Source organism: Gorilla gorilla, chromosome 3, assembly GCF_029281585.2.
Source record: "Gorilla gorilla gorilla isolate KB3781 chromosome 3, NHGRI_mGorGor1-v2.1_pri, whole genome shotgun sequence".
In the NCBI taxonomy this organism is placed as follows: Eukaryota; Metazoa; Chordata; class Mammalia; order Primates; family Hominidae; genus Gorilla; species Gorilla gorilla.
In genome coordinates this window covers 17165699-17184145 of record NC_073227.2, presented here as the reverse complement: position 1 = coordinate 17184145, position 18447 = coordinate 17165699, and positions in this window count along the sequence as shown.

Genomic DNA, 18447 nt, shown 5'->3' with positions numbered 1-18447 from the left:
AGGAGTTCACAACTTTTTCTTCGTCAGTAATCCCGCGTATTACTCTCCCAGCCGTTTCCCAGCGAGTCATGTGCTGAAAAATGGTGGGCTTAGCGACGCAAACGTTTACTGAGCATCTACTGTTTGGTAGGAGCTGTTAGGCACCATGCTAGCAGTGGAGATAAAGATGAGTAAGACATGGCCTTGCACGTGAGGAGCTCCTTGTCCAAAGAAAACCACAGAGGTATATTACAAGAAAACTCTATTTGTAAATGTATGAAAGCATTTCATCAATGCAGCCAACATTTTCTGAGCAGCTGCATGTGATAAAATGGTGAGGACAGAAGAATCTAGTAGAGGAAGCAGCTTCAATACAGTGACATAATAAAAACACTGTACATGGGGCATAATAGAAACACTGTACATATAAAGGGCAGTTTATTCTGCTGCATTGTGGGAGAGCAGGGAGAGTGGTTTCAGGTGAGTTGAATACAGGGGTGGAGAGCCAGCTACATAGGAAGTAAAATTTGAATTAGTAGGCACTGTTTAATATCTTCGATGTGTTGGGGTGTTTGTAAAAGGAATGTAATAAATACTCAAGAAAAGAGTGCCAGCCGCGCGCGATGGCTCACGCCTGTAATCCCAACACTTTGGGAGGCCGAGGCGGGCGGATCACAAGGTCAGGCGTTCCAGACCAGCCTGGCCAACATGGCGAAACCCTGTCTCTACTAAAAATACAAAAGTTAGCCGGGAATGGTGGCCGGCACCTGTAATCCCAGCTACTCTGGAGGCTGAGGCAAGACAATCACTTGAACCTGGGAGAAGGAGGCTGCAGTGATCCTGCCACTGCACTCCAGCTTGGGCAACAGAGTGAGATTCCCTGTCAAAAATAAAAATAAAATTTTTTTAAAAAAAGAGAAATACCAAATCTCTACTGATTTATCATTTCTTCAGCCTTTCTTCCCCCTTCGGAGCACAGGATTTAACAGCTGAGTGGATCATATGGCCTTTCTAAACAATACCTCCTTTATCCTGTTTTTTTTTTCTTTTTTTTTTTTTCTTTCAAGATTCCTAAAGAACTGGATTCATTTATTCAAAGCCAGCTGAAGTCTTTGCCCTCTCTTCTTCTCTCTCGTACAGGGTTAGAAGCCTTGTTAACAGGAAGTGAATTTGTCCCATCAAATACAATCTTCTGTTGATTTTCTCCTCGAAAAAGGGTCAGTGCAGGGCCTCCGTGGTAACTGAATACTCCCAAGAGCATCGCCGCTATCCCAGGTTCCCATACATGGTATGTTCAGGTCAGATCAGGTTTCTCCTTTTGTGGTTTCGGGGCCTTTGAATTTGGATCTGAAATCCTTCCAGAGTATTTTTCTCTGCAATTTTAAATGGCACTACTTGCACAGCATATTGATGATACTTAAAAGCAGGTTGGAAAAATTCCAGTATTTAATGACCACATCTTCATTTCTGAGGTCCATTAAAGAAGCCCTTTGGGCAGGTGCAGTGGCTCATGCCTATAATCCCAGCACTTTGGGAGGCTGAGGCAGGTGGATCACCTCAGCTCAACAGTTTGAGACCAGCCTGGCCAACAAGGTGAAACCCCGTCTCTACTAAAATTACAAAAAAAAAAAAAAAAAATTAGCTGGGCATGGTAGCAAGCGCCTGTAATCCCAGCTGCCTGGGAGGCTGAGGCAAGAGAATGGCTTGAACCCAGGAGGTGGAGGTTGCAGTAAGCCAAGACCACCCATTGCACTCCAGCCTGGGCAGCAAGAGTGAAACTCTGTCTCAAAAAAAAAGAAAGAAAAGAAAACAAACCCTTCAATGTGTGTACTATGGCACCCTAATTATAGATAGATATGTGATACCAGATTTGCTACCAATTAAGAAATTTTCATTTTCAATGTGGATTACTTGTGGGGAACAAATGAATTTCATTGTGACCTTTACTGGCCCCCCACTCAGCAACATAGTTAAATCCAAGGTGTGTATAGACTGTCAAATCCTGCCTCCATCACTGTGGGTCTTTGGGCAAGTTATTTTATTGTTCTAAGTATCAGTTTGCTCATCTGTGAAACATCGGGTATTGGAGTGAAGATACATGTATACAGATTGTTTAGCTTAGTGCCTGGCATATATAGTTTGCCTCCAAACAGCAGTAGTTACTATTCTTAGTAATTTGGCTTGCCAGGACTTCAAGATCCGGCACCTGTTCGCCCATTGATCAGTGTTCCCTTGTCCCTGGGTTCCAGTGACTCTTTATTCATGTCTCTCTTCCAAGAATTACCAAGCTTTATTGTTATTTTTTTCCTTTTGCCTGTGTTTCCCCCAGTTGATTGGGAGAAACAACCATGTCTTGGTATCCCCCAGTACCTTGCAAACACCGAGCACACGGCAGGAACTCCATTACCCGTGCTTACTTTGGTCCTTGAGCACAGCTAACTGGTCTTCAATACGGACATACATGTGTCTGCCTACCTCTGAGAAACCACTGCTGCTTTCTATAGTGGTCCTGCTCAGATCCCAGAGACTGACCCCGTCCTAGGGGAGGGCACAAGACCCAAAACAGACCTCTCATCCTCCACGTCTTAGGCTAGGAAGATGTTCACGGTTGCTTTGATATGGTGAGCTGTGAGGTCAGTTTGGGCTTGGGGCTGCTGTTCTGGAAATGGGAGCCCACGTGGGAAGGAAGCACTGAGAGGCAAGCTAAGAGGTCTTGGTAGCATTGTGCCACCTCCCAGATCTAGCCAAGCCTTAGTTAACCCTGTTAAGGAACTGAGCTCTGGAGCTAGCTGCCTGCCTGGCTGTCATTGCCGGTCCTGTCATTACTGACTCTTTGAACCTTGAGAAAGCATGTTATCCATTCTTTGCCTTAGTTTCCTCACTTACAAAATGGGGTTAAGAATAATACCCACCTCACAGGATTGGGTAAAGATTAAAAGTATTAATACATGCAAAGTCTTTAGAGCAGCCCATAGAAAACTCTCAGTAAATCTTAGCTGTTATTATCCATTGCTGAGACTTTACAGATGGTTAAATTTTCCCTTTTTTAAAATTAATTTTAATTTCAGTTGTTTTGTGTTACTTGAAACTCTGAGGCCAGACCAGTACCACTCTGTTCTCTCACTGTGCTGTGTAGCTGCCCCGTTGGTCCCCAGGTATTCTGTGAGCGCCTCCAGGAATGAGAATACAGGTAAAGCTCTTAGAAAAGTACGTGGCATATGGAAAGTGCTCAGTGAATGTTAATATCTATCATTTTAGGATACTGTTCTTCATTCCAAGAAGAAAGCTAGTTTTAAAAAGTTCTTCCATTGATTGTATAAAAACACAATAAAATGTGTGCCTATTTCTACACAGCTGTGATTATTCCCCTGTAAAAGCTATAGCATTGGAATCCCTAGATCAAAAGATACAAACGTTTTAAAGACTTTTTTTTTTTTTTTTTTTTTTAGCTGGAGTCTTGCTCTGTCACCAGGCTGGAGTGCAGTGGCATGATCTCAGCTCACTGCAACCTCTGTCTCCTGGGTTCAAGCAATTCTCCTACCTCAGCCTGCCGAGTAGCTGGGACTACAGGCGCATGCCACCATGCCCGGCTAATTTCGGCTAATTTTTGTATTTTTAGTAGAGACGGGATTTTTTTTTTTTTTTGGAGACGGAGTCTCGCTCTGTTGCCCAGGCTGGAGTGCAGTGGCGCGATCTCTGCTCACTGCAAGCTCCGCCTCCCGAGTTCACGCCATTCTCCTGCCTCAGCCTCCTGAGTAGCTGGGACTACAGGCGCCCGCCACCACGCCCGGCTAATTTTTTACATTTTTAGTAGAGACGGGGTTTCACCATGTTAGCCAGGATGATCTCCATCTCCTGACCTCGTGATCCGCCCGCCTCGGCCTCCCAAAGTGCTGGGATTACAGGAGTGAACCACGGCGCCTGGCCATTTTAAAGACTTTTGATTGATATTTTCAAAGAAGGTCCAGAAAGGACTTACCATACTACTGTAGTTTAAATTCCCACCAGCAGAGGGCAGGAGAGGCCATCTTCAATGTTTGCACCAGCAGTGAGCTTTATCATTTTGATAAATTTTTCCCAAGTGACAGTTGTTGGCCGGGGCGAACTGCCATTTTAATTTGCTTTTCTTTGCTAACAGATTTTTTTATGTTAATCGACTATGCATATGTCTTTTTCCTTTTGGAATTTTCATTTTTGCATATTTTGATAGATCAAGGCTGTCTGTCTTTGAACCTCAAATATGTGGCAAGTCTACTTTTTTTCCAATTTGTTTACCTTTTAAGTTTGATCATGTTCAATATACGTTCATACCTATGTTTTGTTTCTTACTTCTCATACCATGTGATGAAGAGAGTTGGAATAGGCTTGCCCTGTAGGATCTAAATGGAAAAGCATGTTTCATGGAAAGTGTTCAGTCGACGTTAGTGTCTTTCACTTAGGGGACATACTATGTGGTAAAAATCACTTGAATCATCTTCAAGTGAGCCTAGTTATTCCTCACCCATTCATCACTCAAACTAGCTGTACTGTGAGAGGTTCTACCCACGACAGAAACCAACTTTAACCAGCCTGTGATGGTTAATATCGAGTGTCAACTTGATGGGATTGAAGGATGCAAAGCATTAATCCTGGGTGTGTCTGCGAGGGTGTGGCCAAAGGAGATTAACATTTGAGCCAGTGGGCTGGGAAAGGCAGACCCACCCTCAATCTGGGTGGGCACCATCTAATCAGCTGCCAGCGCAGCTAGAATATAAAGCAGGCAGAAAAATGTGAAAAGGCTAGACTGGCTTAGCCTCCCAGCCTACATCTTTCCCCTGTGCAGGATGCTTCCTGCCCTTGAACATCGGACTCAAATTCTTTAGTTTTGGGACTCGGACTGGCTCTCCTTGCTCCTCAGCCTGCAGATGGCCTATTGTGTAACCTTGTGATCGTGTGAATTAATAATAAACTCTCCTTTATTTGTATATATGTGTGTGTATATATATATATATATCCTGTTAGTTCTGTCCCTCTAGAGAACTCTAATACACAGCCTAAGCAAAATAGTAACAGTAATGACAACAGTAATAATGGGCTGTGCACAGTGGCTCACACCTGTAATACCAACACTTCAGGAGGCTGAGGCGGGAGGATCGCTTGAGCCCAGGAGTTGGACACCAGCCTGGGCAATATAATAAGACCTTGTCTCTATCTATAATAATAATAATAATGACAGTAATAATCATTATCATCATAAAATACATGTACAGTTTTTTAGAAAGAAACCTATTAGAATTCCTCTGAACTGTTTCATAAGATTGAAAGAAAAACAGGATTTCCATCAAGCCTGAGTGAGCGTGAAGCCCAGGAAGCTCATGATGCAGCTTTGAGGACACTGTGCATCTGTCACATATGGTGTGCCTGCCATCATCCCTGTGGAACTCACCACTTCAGTGCCTGCCAGCCCTACTTCTGACTCTCAGCACCTGCGCCGCTTTGCCTGGGGTTTTCTCTGGATGCATTCTATTTAAGCAGCGAGATGGAGGGGTTTCTCACAGAAGCGAAGTCAACGTGAGCACAACAGCTGTCTGCTGCACTGGCAGAAAAGGGCCGCGAGTGAGCCTCTAAGGACAGACAGTGTGTTGTTTTCTGAAATAGGATGTTGGGGAGAAGAACAGAGAATAGAGATGCTGGTCTCAACCAAAATATCAGAAACAGGGAAAAGGACAGTTCCTATAACCAGAAAGAAGAGGGGAGGGGTAGGAGGGAGCTGGCCTTGATTGGTGGGCAGGACCCTTGACTATGTAAGTGTCCCCAAGCACTCCTGAAATTTCTGGCTGTGCGGCAACATTTGGGTTCCAGTTCTGTGGGAGGACAATTTCTTTTATTAAATTGCTGCCATTCAGGTTGAGGGCCACTACCAGGCTGGCAAACCTAGAGGAGAATGGAGGTGGGTCCTGGCCGACTGCCCTTCCCAGGCGAACCCTGCAGCCTTGTCAGTCTTGTCACTGGCTGATTGTTCGGTGCCTGGAACTTGGTCTGTTACTGGTTTGCAGATGATCAAATAAAGCAGACTCATTTTTTTCTCTTTCAAAAAAAAACCCTGTATATTTGAATGATGGCCGTGCCTGATATTAACATCCATAAAACCATGATAAAGACTTTCTGATCACATGGCCCATCATGGAACCCGCTTAGAAAACCCTGTTGTTTTTGATTAAAACCCTACCTGCAAGATCTTTATAATAGTGATCTAATCAGTACTGAGAAAGGGAAGGGGGAAACAAGAAGGGCGTCCTGACCAACGGAAAATGCTGGCCAGGAGAATACAAAGAAATCAAGGAGACACCTGTTGTGCCAAAACCCTATTGACTCCAATGTAGATACCGCCAGGTTCAACAAGCTAAAGAAGAGACCCAGAGCCAGAGCAAACGAGACATGGAGTGTTACATACAAGAGAGAGTCTACTGGCGGAGGGCTGGCCTGGATAACTGCAACTGCTTTCGAAAGGCATGCAGCTTATATAGCATCTTCTTTTAACACCCACCCCTAACAACCTCCACGCTATCCCTAGCAACCTTCATGCAACCCAAAACTCAGGGCTTCAATATCCCCTGTACAGCTCGTGTTTCATAGGACAGGACAGGACAGGGGCTCAGATGACAAGGAAAGAATCTCTGGTTGGCCACTCCCGGATTCCCTAATCTGGAACACACATTCAGGTGCATCTGCCATACAGGTCATTCCCAGGGTCTGCTTAAGTTATTGCTATCAGATGCATTTACCATACAGCACCTGAGTTCAAATAAGTCCTGATTCTGCTACTTACCATGTGGCCTGGGACAAGTCACGTAAGCTCTCGGCACCTGCTCATCTGTGAAGGGGGAGCAATAACGCCTCCCTCCTAGAGATTTTGAAAGGCTTAATGATACATGTAAAGGGCTTATCACTATGCCTGGCATATAGGAAGTACCCATGAAAGGGAACAATTCATATTAAAGTGGAATCCAGGCAGTGGGGAAAGGCTGCCCACGAAGGCCTCATGGTCACTCCCAGGGAAGCAGCAGCAGGTCATTGCAATGCGGCCTTGAAGCGGTGAGGCTGGTGGCCATGCCAGGAGAAAGAGGGCAGGAAGCAGTGGAAGAAAGGATGACTGTGGTGCAAAGTGGCCATCATTTACCATGCCCCTCACGTGTTGACTATGCCATCCTCACAGCAGCTGGATGAGGCAGTTACTGTTATAATTCCTATTTCATACATGAGAAAATGGAGGCACCAGGCTTTTTTGTTATGAGATTCAAAGGAGATTCTTTCAAGTATTCCTTTGCTATAAATGATTAAACTCTCCCTTTGGTAGTTTAATTACAATTACTGAGAAAATACCTACTTTGTCGGAGTTCAAAAGTCAGTCATCCCTCAGGTCTTTGCTCCATAGTCTCAAAGCTAGGAAAGTGGGGGAGCTAGGATACTAACCCAAGCTTTCGGCTGCCAGGCTAAACTGCGTCTCATGACTCAAAGCACCTCAGGACATAAGCTATTTGTCAGTGTCAGAAGCCGGGTGCGGTGGCTCACACCTGTTATCACGGCACTCTGGGAGGCCGAGGTGGGCAGATCACCTGAGTTCAGGAGTTTGAGACCAGCCTGGCCAACATGGTGAAACCCCATCTCTACTAAAAATACAAAAATTAGCCAGGTGTGCTGGTGCACACCTGTAGTCCCAGCTACTCTGGAGGCTGAGGCAGGAGAATCGCTTGAACCCGGGAAGCGGAGGTTGCAGTGAGCCAAGATCGCACCACTGCACTCCAGCCTGGGCAACAGAGCTAGACTCCACCTCACAGAAAAGAAAGAAAGTCAGCGTCAGCTTCCAGCCCAAGCTGGGGTCCGAGGGGAGTAGGTGGACAGGTGGTGGGTAGCTGAAAGAACACTCGAGGGATCTTATGCAGGTGGGATATGGCTTTTTTCTCTGTGTCAGCCTTTGTCTTGGCTGCCTGCTCAGCAACCCCACTCACTGCCAGCTCCACAGTCTGCAGCTGCACTCCCCAGTGTGCTCACCATTTCCTGGCTCCACCCACCCACCCCCACCTGCAAGGCAGCCAACTCCATTATGCATGCCTTCTCACAGTGTTTGTGATACATTTATGCACTTCACAGACAATAGCGGCTCAGAGCCAGGGGACGAGCCCACACGTAACATAGTTACATAACTGATTATATGCTGCACGGGATTGTGCACCTGCACTCCAATCCCACTGCGTCATGCTGCACCGGATATTTACCTCGGCCTACTCTTGATGGCAGCGCAGCCATTTCCTTTTCCCTTCCCTGGGGTCATTCTTGCTGAATGCTGGCTCCATGGTGCTGGCCATCTCCATAGATGAGAAGCCAGGAGGGAAGATGTGGCAACCTGGGTGCCCCCTTCCCACCCAGACCCGTGGCAGATGTTGCTGATCAAATGCAGCATTTATTTCCCTTTGACAGCCAGGTGGAAGCCTCAGAATCCTGAAGAGCACCGGAAAATCACTGCCAGTTGACTAGAGTTAGTTGTAGTGTCAGATAGAATCTATTTGCCATCCCTTGCTTGAGGGCTTAGGACATGCCCAATAATAGTACAGAAATTCAATAAGGTATTCGCCAACTGAGGGTCACTTTTATGCCAGTAAGAATCTGCATGTCATCCCCTTGAGAGACTCCACACCTCCTCATCAAGAAGTAGTGAAAATCACATCCAGGTATGATTTCTCACAAACGAGAAAGGAATGAAAGAAATTTTTTTTAATGTAAAAAGGAAAATCATACCATTTGACCCAGCAATCCCATTACTGGGTATATACTCAGGAATATAAATCATTCTATTATAAAGATACATGCACACATATGTTCATTGCAGCATTATTCAAAATAGCAAAGACATGGAATCAACCCAAATGCCCATCAATGATAGACTGGAAAAAGAAAATGTGGTACATATACACCATGGAATACCATGCAGCCATCAAAAGGAACAAGAGAATACCCTCTGCAGGGACATGGATGAAGCTGAAAGCCATTATCCTCAGCAAACTAATGCAGAAACAGAAAACCAAACACCACATGTTCTCACTTATAAGTGGGAGCTGAACAATGAGAACACATGGACACAGAGAGGGGAACAACACACACTGGGGCCTATTGGAGGGCAGCAGCGGGGTGGGGGAGAACATTAGGGAAAGGAGCTAATGCATGCTGGGCTTCATACTTAGGTGATGGGATGATCTGTGCAGCAAACCACATGGCACATGTTTACCTATGCAACAAACCTACACATCCTGCACATGTACCCCAGAACGTATAAAAATAATTTAAAAAAAAAATCACAAACGTCAATGTGCAAACACATGTTTGAACACAGCGTATGAGGAAATCCCTCTGCCAACCTTAGAAAAATCAAAGTGTTGCCAGGAGCAGTAGCTCACGCCTGTAATCCCAGCACTTTGGGATGCCAAGGCAGGTGGATCACCTGAGGTCAGGAGTTCGAGACCAGCCTGACCAACATGGGAGAACCCCATCTCTACTAAAAATACAAAATTAGCCGGGCATGGTGGTGCATGCCGGTAATCCCAGCTACTCAGGAGCCTGAGGCAGAAGAACTGCTTGAACCCGGGAGGCCGGGGTTGTGGCTAGCCGAGACCGCGCCATTGCACTCCAGCCTGGGCAACAAGAGCGAAACTCTTTCTCAAAAAAAAAGAAAGAAAGAAAGAAAGAAAATAATAGACAAAGGAGAGAAACTGTCAGCCTTTCAAGACTGGCAACCGTGAGCAGAGTGCCCAGCTGTGAGGGAAAGGACAACCATATTAGAATCCCAGCCTGGGTGCTGTGATGCGGCAAGAAGCAGACCTGACATTCAGGAACCGACACAGCACCTGGCACAAAGAGCCCCAAGATACAGTAGCTAGGCCGGGCGCGGTGGCTCACGCCTGTAATCCCAGCAATTTGGGAGGCCGAGGCGGGCAGATCACCTGAGGTCAGGAGTTCAAGATCAGCCTGGCCAACATGGCAAAACCCCGTCTCTACAAAACATACAAAATTTAGCCGGGCTTGGTGATGTGCCCTTGTAGTCCCAGCTACTCGGGAGTCTGAGTCACAAGAATCACTTGAACCTGGGAGGCAGAGGTTGCAGTGAGCTGATATCGTGCCACTGTACTCCAGCCTAGGCGACAGTGAGACTCTGTCTCAAAAAAAAAAAAAAAAAAAAGATACAGTAGCTGCCATCATTACAATTGTCTTGAAGTTACTGCCTATCCCTATAGACCCACAACTCTGAAACTCATTCACACAGTAGAGTGCCAGGCACACTTTTGTAGAACATCATGAAATCTGGATAAATTAAGCAAAAAATAGCCAAGGGCTATAAATGTTTATGCCAGCTCTCCTAGAATCTAAATTAGAATCTCATGGCCACAGATGCCAAAAGGCTTAAGAGGTGTTATGCAGGGACCCTAAAACTGAGAAATTTTATGACCTTAACTTTTTTCTGAAACCTGCAAGAGAGACTACCGTTTCAAGTTCAGCTGTATAATACCTCCCTGTTCAGTATAAAATCAGTCTGAGCGGGGCTATCCTATGACATTACTACTATAGTATCCTGATTCAAACTTGATGCCAAATCCCCAAAGCCATGCTGTTAGCAACTGCTCAATGGAACCGAATCTTTACCTACCTTTGATCTACAATGGACAGAAGTCGGCCTGAGGTCACCGGGAAGGGAGGAGGGCAGCAAAGGTGGAATTTCAACAGCTCACAATACCCGCTCTGTGGCCAAACAAAGGCCTGACCTCCTGAGCGATGCGTGACCTTTAAACTCTGACAAACATATGTATTTACTCAGCAATTACAATTTAAACTACCCAAGGGGCAGTTTAATCACTTGTATCAAAGGGAATAAATTAAAGCTTCCCTAGATCCCATAACAGCAACAAGAAACGAAAGTAGCATTTGCACTCAAAAGAAAACAAAGAAACTTCTCTTTTCACCAGTACATACCATTTTTCTTTTTCTCAGAAATCGTCTGTGTTGTAATCGAGACAGACAGTGAGAAGCAGGGTCCAACCCCAAATTACAGAAGCTGTTAAATCTAATGATAAGTGAGCCGAGAGCGAGATCTCAAGTTTCTTAAATGTGAAAAGGACAGGGGAAGGCAGATGCTATTCTTTAAGCTGGAAGAAATTACTGTTCCGTTTTATTTTTAACATCATCCAAGACTGAAATCCGCTGGGAAAATGGAGTCACCATTTTCCACAGTTTTATCATCCAGTGGTAACCAGTGACTTTGGTTGACAGCATCCAATAACAGAGCTATTTTGAAAAGATAAACACAGAGATGGAAATTGGAGTAATACTAAATTTTGGTGCATTTTTTGGCAAAATAAATGCATATACCCTCAAATACTGAGGGTGGCAGTGTAAACTGCTAAAAATCCCTCTCAAAACTGGACACATCTGTTAAAGCTGAAACATACCCTATGACTTAGTCCTGCCACCTGTGGGCATATACTCAGCAGCAATGAGAAAGTGTATGTACACACTAGGAGATGAGGAGAAGATGTAATCGATTTCATGAGAAACCTAGCCACCCTGAAACAGCTGAACATTTTATTGATTGATTGATTGATTGATTGAGACAGAGTCTTGCTTTGTTGCCCAGGCTGGAGTACAGTGGCGCAATCTCTGCTCACTGCAACCTCTGCCTCCCTGATTCAAGCGATTCTCCAGCCTCAGCCTCCCAAGTAGCTGGGATTACAGGTGTGTGCCACCACACCCGGCTAATTTTTGTAATTTTAGTAGAGATGGGGTTTCATTATGTTGGCCAGGTTGGTCTTGAATTCCTGACCTCAAGTGATCCACCTGCCTCGGCCTCCCAAAGTGCTGGGATTACAGGCGTGAGCCACCGAGCCCTGCCTTTATTTTTATTTTTTGAGACAGGGTCTCACTCTCTCATTTAGGCTGGAATGCAGTGACATGATTAATGCTCACTGCAACCTCCAACTCCTGGCTGAAACGATCCTCCCGCCTCAGCATCTAGAGTAACTGGGACTACAGGTGCTTACAGGCATGTGCCACCACACCTGGCTAATTTTTTTATTTTTTATTGTTTGTAGAGATGGGGTCTCGCTATGTTGCCCAGATTGCTTTTGAACTCCTGGGCTCAAGTGATTCTCCCGCCTCTGCCTCCCATAGCACTGGGATTACAGGCATGGGCCACCACACCAGTCTGTAAAATCCAACATTTCATCAAGAGATGAATCTCATGGAATGTTGGGTGAAAGAAGCAAGACACAAACAGATACATGCTGTGTGGTTTCATTTGCATCAAGTTCAAAACCAGGCAAAACCAACCCATGCAGACAGAAGTAAGGTGGGCTGAATAGTCTGTTTCTTGATTTAGGTGTGGGCACTCTGTGAAACTCATGGAGCAGTACTTTTACATTTTACATATGTATACTTCAATAGAAACCTGCATTAAAATATTAACTCATATAGGTTTGGCAGTCGTAGGATTGTGTCTTTGTTCAGGAAAATAGTTACACAGTAACTGTAAACTAGAGTGCTACTTCAAAAATTGAAGTGGATTTCTTCATTTAAATGCTGTATGGTTTGGCCTCGCTAATTCTTCTTTGCTGCAGTCCAGTCACTTAGAGAGCTTTGTGCATGAAAAAGCAAGGCATCAGATCCTGTCTGTTGGGCCAGTGCCTTGGACAACCAATGGTAGACACTGCTCGGTCTGTGTACTTCCTGTACTTTAAGAGGAGATATTTTCAGACACCTACTATGTGCTACTTTGTGTACAGTATATCAATTTCACTCTATCTACCATAGAAAGTTGGTGTAAGAGAAAAACCCCTGAGGTTTAGAGATGCTAAGTAACCTGCCCACGCAGAGACCTTTGGCGAGTGAGATACAAAGCTCAGATTCAACCTCGAGTCTCATTCTGGCACACGGACCCTGTTTAGAACATGTCACCTCATACAGCCTGGGTGAAAATAGAGTGGCAGGAATATGGAAAAAGTGTCTTAAAACATCAAGCAGTTAATAGATAACAATTTAAATTCCAAGAATCAATCCGGGGGCCTTTAATAACCTGGTGCCCTCCGTCCCCACCCAGGCAAAATTAACCAGTCCTTCTCAGGTCCACGTTCTAACCAGTGCACCTCATAACACTCCTTGTGTTGGCCTCAGTATTGTCTCTTCCTTCCTGAAGACCTCAGTGCCCGAGTACCCAGCCTAGATCTCAGCCCAGGTGGGCAATCTGGAATGATTTTATTAGTCCTTGTGACTTAGAATGGGTTCAATGATACAAGGGCTTGGTGCAGAATCGCAGGCACAAAGGGCACTAGAGGACTGAGGTCTCAACATGTTTGTGAGGGAAGCAAAACTCAGGACACGTAAGACAATTTCCCAACACTATTCTTTATTTTATTTATTTATTTATTTATTTATTTATTTATTTATTTATTTAATTTTCTGAGACAGAGTCTCACTCTGCTGCCCAGGCTGGAGTGCAGTGGCATGATCTTGGGTCAGTGCAGCCTCTGCCTCCCAGGCTCAAGTGATCCTCCCAAGTAGCTGGGAGGACTACAGGTGTGAGCCACCACACCAGGCAGATTTTTGTATATTTTTGTAGAGTCGGCGTCTTGCTACATTGCCCAGGCTAGTCTTGAACTCCTGGGCTCAAGCGATCCACCCACCTCAGCCTTCCAAAGTGTTGAGATTATAGTAATAGGTGTGAGCCACTGCCAGCCTACCATGTGAAATCCCACCACATGCTTATGACCAGTACTTCCTCTTACAAAATTGAAAAGGCCGGGCGGGCGCAGTGGCTCATGCCTGTAATCCCAGCACTTTGGAAGGCCGAGGCAGGTGGATCACGAGGTCAGGAGATCGAGATCATCCTGGCTAACACAGTGAAACCCCGTCTCTACTAAAAATACAAAAAAATTAGCTGGGCATGGTGCCGAGCACCTGTAGTCTCAGCTACTCGGGAGGCTGAGGCAGGAGAATGGCGTGAACCCGGGAGGCAGAGTTTGCAGTGAGCTGAGATCGCGCCACTGCACTCCAGCCTGGGCGACAGAGTGAGACTCTGTCTCAAAAACAAACAAACAAACAAAAAGAAAGAAAGAAATTGAAAAGGGCGAGCTTTCTCCTACCTTCCAACTCTTTTGCTAAAATCCAGTTTACTGGAATGAGAACAAAGATTAACTACACAAACAACCTCCCGCCCACATGTAATTCAGGAATCACTATAAGGTAACACTTTCTGTACTTAGTAAATGAGAAACATAATATGCTCCCTGAGTAGAAAAGAAATTTAGAAGGCCTATTTTAGCCATTTCTTGAAAGCTTAATTTGGAGAAGGGATAAAGGCTGAATATATTCTGAGATCAACCACAAAGAACGGGTAAATATATAGGATGCGCCTTTCTCTTATCTTGGATGATGATAATAATTGATCTCCAATTTTCTTCCACAAGGGAAGGAGTTACAATCTTGAGTGCTATGGTGTCCTGGTTCTAAACCCAGGCAAACTCAACAACATACAATTATCTGCTTTATGCTGGAGTCCCGGTTCATCACTGAGCCAAAAAAAGAATAACACCCGCTAGGAGGATCAGTTTTCAATGGTGGAATAAAGAACTATGATATACTCTCAATAGCTTTCACTAATGGAGATGAATTGGATAAAACCACTTGATCTCTTAAAACTTTCTTTATTCGACTGCAAAAGTGCTATCTAAAAGACAGCAATCTATACCAAAGACTGCTTTTTTAAAAAACAATGTTTTATTCCTAGAAATCTCTTTTGGACAAGAGAAGCAATTCAAGGGTAGTGAGATTACCAAAGTATATTGTTTAAGAGGACCTGGTCAGCTCAAGTTTTAACTTTCTTTCTTTCTTTTCTTTTTTTTTTTTTTTTTGAGACAGAGTTTCGCTCTGGTTGCCCAGGCTGGAGTGCAGTGGTGCGATCTTGGCTCAGCACAACCTCTGCCTCCCGGGTTCAAGAGATACTTCTGCCTCAGCCTCCCGAGTAGCTGGGATTACAGGCATGCACCACCAAGCCCAGCTAATTTTGTATTTTTAGTAGAGATGGGGTTTCTCCATGTTGGTCAGGCTGGTCTTGAACTCCTGACCTCAGGTGATCCGCCCACCTCAGCCTCCCAAAGTGTCGGGATTACAGGTGTGAGCCACCACGCCCAGCCCAAGTTTTAACTTTCAAAGAAAATTTAGATGCTTAGAAGGATAATGTGAGAGCTTTTCACAGATATTCACAAAAACCTACAGACCTGTAAAAAGTGCTGTTGATTAATCTTGACTTTTATTTTTTCATTGTTCTCCTAACCACCCTGAGGTGGGTTTAAACAGAGAACTAGAAATGGGATTCTGGAAAAGCCTTAGTTCCTCAGAGCAGAGGGGTGATCTTACTTCGCCAAGGGAAAACTTGAGTGATTTTGCAATTTTTAAGCCTTCGTATAAATGCTTCTCTGCCATCAACCCATTTTTTTTTTCTTTTTTTTTTGACAGAGTCTCACTCTGTCACCCAGGCTGAAGTGCAGTGGTGCAATCTCGCTCACTGCAACCTCCGCCTCCTGGGCTCAAGTGGTTCTCTTGCCTCAGCCTCCTGAGTAGCTGGGATTACAGGCATGCACCTCCATGCATGGCTAATGTTTGTATTTTTAATAGAGATGGGGTTTCACCATGTTGGCCAGGCTGCTCGCAAACTCCTGACTTCAAGTGATCCAACCTCCTCAGTCTCCCAGAGTGCTGGGATTACAGGTGTGAGCCACCACACCCAGCCTCATTTGCGTTCTTTTGACTTCTTCTGCATCAGTCTGCGTCGAGCTGCCTCGTCCAGGTGCAAAAAGAAGGGAAACCTTGGTTCACTTCCTGGCTTCCCACTCGTTCTGAGCCTGTTTCCTTGCTGGAGTGCTAAGCACCTACTGTGTCCCAAATTAAGGGCATGCAACAGTCCCACATTTTAAGTTTTGGGAGGTTGAGAGAGTCCATCTTCTCCCAAATCCTGCTTGTTCAGCATCATCACAGGAAATGGCCGGTACACACAGTTGACAAACACCAGGAATCCCCAGAAAATAGAACATCAAGGTAAGACAACCACAGTATGTCAAAATGCATGCCTGTCAGGGTTGGAGATACCCAAGTGTCAGGCTCATCAGACCAGCCTGAGGACAGGCAGAACATGGTAGAATTCAACCATATACCCAACTTAGACAAAATGAAGCTGAAAAGCCTTACAGGAATATCATCAGATCACTTTCTAAAGTCTCTAGGAACTTCAATATCATGTGTGTTTTGAGTCCAAGTCAGGCAGGCAGCTGCCCAAACTGAAACGGGTGGTCTCTGCAAGGACATTGGGAATGACCCCTGGACCATGCTTTGCAGCCAGACCCCTGGAGCAACTGCACTTACAGCTAGTCCTTCCTGCCACTGACTGCAGACCCTTCCGTGACACGGACCATCAGAGTCACCATCATTAGCTTTGCTTTTTTGTCCTTGTAGAGTTGAGGGAGCTAAAGCCACCTCCAGCCCCTGTGGGATGGATGCTCTGCTGAAATTCCTGAGCAGCACAGCCAGCCCCAGAAGTTCTAACTCTCGAGAACCTGGGGTAATGTATGGCAAGAACAGAAATGAAGACTCTGCTGCAGTGCTAAGGACACCTGTTAACTGTGCCACATTTGCCAAACTTTGCCTTAAATGTATCACAGTAACTGATAGTTCTGACTAAAAAATAAAGATCACTGATATGGCTTGGCTGTGTCCCCACCCAAATCTCATCTTAAATTGTAGCTCCCACAATTCCCATGTGTTGTGGGAGGTACCCGGTGGGAGGTAATTGAATCATGAGTACGGGTCTTTCCTGTGCTGTTCGTGTGATAGTGAATAGGTCTCACGAGACCTGATGGTTTCATAAAGAGTTTTCCTGCACAAATTCTCTCTCGTCTCTCATCTGCCGCCATGGAAGACATGCCTTTTGCCTTCCGCCATGATTGTGAGGCCTCCCCAGCCACGTGGAACTGTGAGTCCATTAAACTTCTTTTTCTTTATAAATTACCCAATCTCAGGTATATCTTTATCAGCAGAGTGAAAACAAACTAATACAATCACAAACTGAAATTCCATGGCGCTTGTAGAGCATCATGTGACTCTCACGGGGTGGCCCTGCATCTCCCCTGTGCCCGGATGATAACTGCAGAGCACACCTCCCTCTGCTCCCTGGAGTGCTGGCATAGGAAGACTTCGGGACTGGACTGGGGAGTCACAGCTCTGTTCTGCTTTTGTCCCTAATTAGGTATGTGGTCTGGGTTGTTTTACTTTCTCAGTTTTCTTTTGCTTTCCAGAATGTCTAAAGCTTCTCATGGCCCAAAAATTGTTACTGGTAATGAATGGTAAGAGTAGTGACAGCACCCACTGAGAGGATCTATTGTGTTTAATAAGGAAACATGCTGTGTCCTTTACATGAATTAGTTCATTCACTCACAACCTATACTATCCCCATTGTCCAGCTGAGAAAAATGAGGTTCAGAGGTTAGCCAATAAGGGACAGAGTCAGGACCTGACTCTGGGCCTGATTCTGAAGCCTGCGTCCTACTCACTCTGACAGTGCCACTCAATGCCATCACTACACTTATATGTGGCACATCCCCTAATAAGCACTGAACTCAAGATGCTGCTTGGCTTGGCTGGCAAGTCCCAGAGTGAAGCTGCTCCATGGGCTTCTGGGCACTCAGAGGCTCAGACAGGGCCTCTGTCCTCCCTCTCACCCCTCCTCTCCCTCCTAACCCTTTAAACCACTTGTTCCATGTCCCAGACTTGCTTTTGTGGGGAATTGATGAGATATTAATGAAACTGGCTAAGGGGTGATCTGTACCAGAGGACCAGCTTTTAAGGGTCTTGTGGGCAAAACCTACTGAACCATCCAAGAGGTGGCAAAAAGGCTGTCCTACAGCACAATCAACCAGGACTTCAAACACTGTTTCTGAAAGCATTCAGTCCAATCAGAGCACTGGAGCAGCCACACAGCTGCACAAGAGATTCAGTCTCCAATGAGCTATTTCCCTGTGCCTCTCGCTTCCAGTCACAGGCCACGCTCCTGAATCCAGCCACTGACAAACTCGTCTCTTTGGCTGAAGGTAGATGGGGCCAGTGTGGATGGGTGAACCTGTTACAGAGAAGCCTCCTCTACAGCACCATACTTCTGGCTACAGAAGGATTAACACATACAAGACTCTTGTCATGACCATTCCCGCAGTTCACATACACAGTCCAACAACACAAAAAACAAATGCACAAAACATCTCTAATCAAAAATGTGTAGAAATAGCTGGGCACAGTGGCTCATGCCTGTAATCCCAGAACTTTGGGTGGCCGAGGCAGGCGGATCACTTGAGGTCAGTTTGGGACTAGCCTGGCCAACATGGTGAAACCCTGGCTCTACTAAAAATA